The sequence below is a fragment of the Apis dorsata genome, unplaced genomic scaffold (genome assembly GCF_000469605.1).
Source record: "Apis dorsata unplaced genomic scaffold, Apis dorsata 1.3 scaffold_169, whole genome shotgun sequence".
Lineage (NCBI taxonomy): Eukaryota > Metazoa > Arthropoda > Insecta > Hymenoptera > Apidae > Apis > Apis dorsata.
In genome coordinates this window covers 333,454-339,602 of record NW_006263457.1, presented here as the reverse complement: position 1 = coordinate 339,602, position 6,149 = coordinate 333,454, and the positions used below count along the sequence as shown (strand labels likewise).

At 36.2% G+C, this 6,149-nt stretch overlaps 1 protein-coding gene across 6 annotated transcripts in view; it reads right to left on the bottom strand.

Annotated features, from left to right (window-relative positions):
- Nucleotides 1–6,149, bottom strand: part of LOC102679619 (dipeptidyl aminopeptidase-like protein 6) — a 100,626-nt gene that overhangs the window by 11,655 nt on the left and 82,822 nt on the right. The window lies entirely within an intron of this gene.

Here is a 6,149-nt window from a genome sequence, read left to right as displayed (position 1 = left end):
TATATATATATATATACACGCGATGCATTGTGAATTTCGTGTGTCGCATCTGATATATCAATCGAACGTTAAAGTTCTTGTCTGGATATCTCGAATAAATTGACACAAACTTGATAAAAAAAGTAATACGTACATTTCAACCCGTATTATAATGTAATTAATCTCTCGCGTTATTTCATATTTTAATATAGCCAAATTATTTAAAAAATAAATAAATAAAATATATGGATAAATGCATATTATAAGGTTACTTTTAAAACCAATTAGCATAAACTGGATAATTGTACGCATTAATACACGGAAAAATAGGGGCAGGCAGTGGACGTCAAAGAAAAATCCATCTGGAATAAAAAGCACGCGAGATTGCTCCATCGTGGATGCATTTTAAGAGCGTTCACGCGAGAAAGCCGGGCGGAAACGTGTTCCAAAGTTGCGGCAAACACGTCCACCGCCGCCTCGCGTAGAATAGTAAAATAGCGATGTTGCAACACCGTCACGATGGTGTTACCATGATGCAGGCCTCGGCAAATGTGGAGGGGGGGGCGAGTAGAGTGCGCGAGGAAAATATATTCCTCGTACGACGATAGCTCGATCGTGGCAACGAAAATATCCGGTAGGGTAATAATCGTATATAATCGTATATAAATGTACACTTTTTCCGATTGTGATGCTCTTGGAATCGATAGAAAAATAATTTTACCATAGTTGGATCGTAATTTTTTTTTTTCTTCCCATTTTCTTCGAATTATTCGAGAGGGAAAAATTTATTTTTTTGCGATCTCTCTTGATTGAAAATTTGTGGAGAAGCCCGATCGAAACAATCTGATTTGAGAAAACAGGGTTGAAAACAAGTGGAAATGAAAAACTATAAGCTTCCCTTCTCGAATAAATTTGAATTCGAATGGAGGTATTATCCTTCTTCACGAAGATGAAACCGATTTAAATATAATTCATACCTCATCTGTTTCTGTTATTCAAATTCCGTTCCTCGTTATGAACGAGGTGTCCACTGTTCAAAATTCAGGAGGACATTGAAACTTTCTTCGCTTTGTTAATGTCGTCACGTTTTCTTAATTCCTTCACTTCTCAAATTTTATAAAAATTTCCCCTTTCGTGGAAGACGAAAATTTTTTCCTTCCCCCATAATATAATTCTCTTGATAAACTCTCATCCATCTCGTTCAAAAATTTTCTTCATAGAAGACAGTAAGATTTCTGAGAATATTTTTCAAGTTCATCCTCCTTTTATCATTATTTTTCTCGATAAATTATCATCGTTCATTCCGAAAAATCTTCTTTTTCAATAAAAATGATTGCGTTAAATAGCTAATTCTAAGGTACACACGTGTCACGTTCCCCATGATGCATCGATCCTCGACACACGTTCAACACGAACGGTCTTCCAAAGGGATTTAGACGTTTTCTATATCTGACTGACGGTCTCTGGTTTATATTCCATCAACAACTCGGCCATCTTCTACGTGCACCCGGCCAGAAATTGGAACCATCGATTCTCGCATGCAAAATGCGAATTTCGATTATTGCGCTCTCTCTTTTTCCCGAATTCAACGAGTAAAAGCGAGCAGCCACGCTACCGTTATGCTGAGTCGATCATTGTCTTCGAATTTAATCGAGCATGGGGATAATGGAAACGATAGATTCCTCCGAATAATTTTGCTGATAATTACAATCCTCGTCATGGCTTCTTCGATAATGACTCGCTCGTGTTCCATTCGAACGAGAAATATATGTCTTCCTCTTTGCCACTAGATTATTCGCTCCATCCTTTTTCATGATTCGAATTTCATCTTTTCCTTTGTTTTTAATGTATACACTTTATTTTTTTAATTTTCTAACGGTAAATCGATAGAGATTTAATTAATTATCATCTAAATGTTGTGTGTGCATCAATCTGAAACGCAGCTTTATATATTTCAAGAGATGTCTGCACGATTTCGCAACAAATCTCACACCGCAGCCCAGTTCCCTGCACCATTTCACGCCGAACTTCGATCTACTTTCCAACGATATTACATTCCATCTACAACCACCCCCGCGTACGTTTCTTATCTAATCCAAATTTTTCATCCCCTCCTTCGACACCTCGCCGCCCGGAATCCAATTTCCATTCGACCAAAACAACCGCCTCTCTAACGTACGAGTCCATCCAACTTTCACAGTTTTGCGATACGTAACTTGTGGTTCACTCGTTGCGAATAATCCCACGCGCTAATGTATTTACGAACGATGGAAGAAGTGAGAAAGGGATCCATTTTCGGTACCAAAAAACTTTTCGAACTAACTTTTTTGATCTCTCGTCGATATTCTCGAAGAAATGGCGGCTTGGGTGAGAAATTAATCGGTGCAACACGATTAGGTGGTAATATATTCGTGGAACTATGTTTGAAGGATCGATAGAGGCTAAAACAAAAGTCGATCAGAACTTATTTATTAAGTTGGTTTAAGTTCGAAGTACGAGGCAAGAACAGTTTCGATTATAATCGACATTTTTGTACGTCATCTATAAATACTTTATGAATTCATGTAACGTATATGTCCTGTATATGCGTGAATTAATTTACGTTTTACTTGTTCACGTTGCGCGATCAAGAAAATTTTTGCAAAGAAATAGACATTTTGAAAATTTTATAATTATTCAATATATAATTTCTTACTTTCTTAGATCGAATCTATTTTCAATGCGAGCTTACTTTAATCCCAACACATCCAGAGCTGTTATACCCTCACGTCACATAAAGAGATCAAGAGATCACGAGGACATCCGGGTCCCTTGGATTTGGGGCCACCAGTCCAATCATTGCGATCCCTCCTGCACGAATTGCGCGTTATCGACCCGCCTGTTATTTACTTTTTTCTTTCTTTCTTTCTTTCTATTTTTAGTGAAAAGAAATCTGGATAAAGATAAACGAGAAACGCCTGAACGCCTCTCGAACGGCTTGCGCATTTCGCAGAAGAAAATGCAATGGATTTCGCTTTTGTCGCGAGGTTTATATAAGGTTTTCCTTCTCATTGTCGATGGATCACAATAGTTCGTGGTGGTGTGATCGCGTGATTGCACGGAGAAAAGGTCCTCGAGTCGGTGGTTTAAGGTTCCGAACAATTCGAGTTCGAAGGAGGTGGTATCGCATCGAGCAATTCTTGCATAATGCGGTATTATATAGTTTTGAATGTTAACGGCCGTTGAATTTAAAACAAAATGAAGATTTCGCGGAAGTGGAAATGGCGGAGGAAATGGGATAAAGATTGGGAAATGAAATAAGGAAGATAAGGAAAGTGTATTGTGCAAGTTTATGCAAATTTGTGTTTTCACGCGTGGATCGAAATAGAAGTTCACCTTCTAAATGTTTTACCTTGGGTATTTTAAGTTTTATACTCTGTGTATTTTTGTTTGAATTTTATATCCTTAAGAATCTTTACTATCCAAGCGTGAATAGGTGAATTATATAAATAGATTTCACTTAATGAAAAAAAAATTCATTCACCGGTATTCATTTCTGCAACATGCATGCAAGGATAAAGGAGAAATCCGATTTCGATGGAATTTCGTGCGAAAAAATATTAATTTAAGGATCACGAGAGAGGATCGTTATTATAAATAAATATACGAAGAATTAAATTTCCCATAAATGCAACATAAACATCCAATGCAATATTCCAATTAATTATCCACACATTGTCGTTTATTTACACGTATAAATCGCGTAGAAATAAACCGGTGAACGCGAGTGTTTTATCACAGTTTTAAATTTGGAATCGCAGAGTTTATTTTGAAATGCTTCGGAGTCTTGACACCTGTCAAATCTCTCTCACTTTTTCTTCAACATTGATTTGAAACGATTTCTTCGCCTACCATTGGACGACGTAGCTGAAAAACAGAGAAGGCGATCGAAAACGTATCGAAAATAACTCTGAGCTTAAAAGATTTCCAATTTGTCCAATTTCTATCCATTGTAATTTAACGCAATATTAATTCTCCCTCTCATTTCGCTCAACTACGAAACTCTTTCGAAAGATCTATTTAATCGAAATAAAATAGATCTCTCGCAAGATGATAATTGAAAAATCGTTCGGTTCGTTAAGAAACGGATGATCCATGCGAGGAGAAGACGAGACCAATCTTTCTTTCCTTCTCGTCGAATTTCATTCACGGTTAAACGGAAAATTTCGCGATGGATAATCTTTAAATACGTTTTATTGGAGGATATCGGCTTTATCGAGGATTCCACGAGTTTTCAGAATTATACGTTTCCTTCTCCTCCTCCTCCTCCTCCTCTTCCTTCGTCGCTGCAGAAATTTTTCATCGAAAACTTGCATACCCTCGTTTCGAATTCTCGCAGGGAGATGCACACCCGGATCGATCGATTTTCGAAGACTGATTGAAATTTCGCGAAAGATGGCGAGGGATTCGTTTCTCTTCTTTTTCTTTTTTTGAAGAGGAAAGTTTGTTGCAAGCTAATTGAACCTGGCTTGTTATCCTCGAGGGATGGAAAGATTGTCGTTGCACGCCACTCGAGAATTATCGTGGAACACTTGAGAAAATACTGACCCCGTAGCTTCTGATTCGATGATAAAAGTGAACTCGGCGAGGCGGCGTTTATAGATTTGTGCGGTTAAATTTGTACTTCGTACCCGCCGAGCTCATCGACGTCTTTATTTCCAACGATATGTATATTTTTGTTATCGTTAACCCAATTAAAGCTTCTCTCGTCGAAAGAATAAATCGTAATTTTCGTCGCGACTTGGCGTAAACTCGAAAAATTTCATCTCGACGAATGTTTTGAATCTATGCATAGAACACTATGATAGATTATTACGAGTTCGAGTTGCTGAAGTTTCAATATATTTTTCGAATAATTTTTTCCTATGTCATTGTACATTGTTACATTAAACAAATGTGTGTGTGATTTCATCCTCTCGTGATCTTTCAAAAAAATTATTTCGTACAATCGTATCATATTATTTAATCATAAAATTCCCTTTATATTATATTAATTAATTGTTATATTGATATTTTGTAATATTGTTCAAATATTTTCACGAGTGTAAAAATTTTAATACACTGTGTTATTAGAAGCACTGTTTCGAGATTGGTCTAATTTTAAATCGCTTGCACATAGTGAAAATGTTAAGTTAATCTATCACTGTCCATCAATATGCAAAGTGAACGGATTATCTTCGAGGACTAATAATTCCTTGCTCGAAGTCAGCCCGTCGGAAGACGTTAATCTGTCCAACATCGAACTGTAATATCGTGTAGACGTGGTTTCTGTTCTGCGACGTTAACGAGACAAGCGTGTAGTTGCTGCCAAAATGCTGGTACAAGCCAAAATGTTGAGCAATAACGAAGAATCTTCTGAATTACGTGTATTGTGTGTGTGTGTGTTTGCGATTTTCCACGAAATCGAGCTCGAAATATTTGTTTTCATTCGAAATTTCGTGGAACTGTAAACTCTGTTGTGTATCCATTGATGAATGATCACTGTAACCGTGTTTATTTCAATTTTATCATTATATATATATATATTATTATTGAACTTTCATTTTTTGAATAATATTGTAACCGTAATAAAAAATTAATATTCAATAATGATTGGACGGACTGTTTGTTCATTTATGATAAATTTAAAAAAGATACATAAACGCACAGTACGCATAAAATACAATATTAATTCTTCCTCTCATTTCGCTCAACTACGAAACTCTTTCGAAACTGAAGATCTATTTAATCGAAATAAAATACCAGAACGATCTCTCGCAAAATGATAATTGAAAAATCGTTCGACAAACGTTCGTTAAGAAACGGATGATCCATACGAGGAGAAGATGAAACCAATCTTTCTTTCTTTCGAAGAATAAAAATACGAAATGTTTGAAACACGTTTAAAGAGTTAGTTTAGAAGTGTAATGAGTATAAGCCACGTATCTGAAAATTGTAATCGTACAAATTTTCGGTTAAGAAAAGAGTCAATTAAACAACAATTTAATATCGACTTATCGATTCGTCCGAGTGAAAATTTAAACAATGAAAAAGATTCGTGACCTACATAAGTTACTTTCTCGAAGACTTATACACTCGATCGATTTCTAAACCATCCATTTACGTTTTCAAAAATACGAGCATGCACAAGT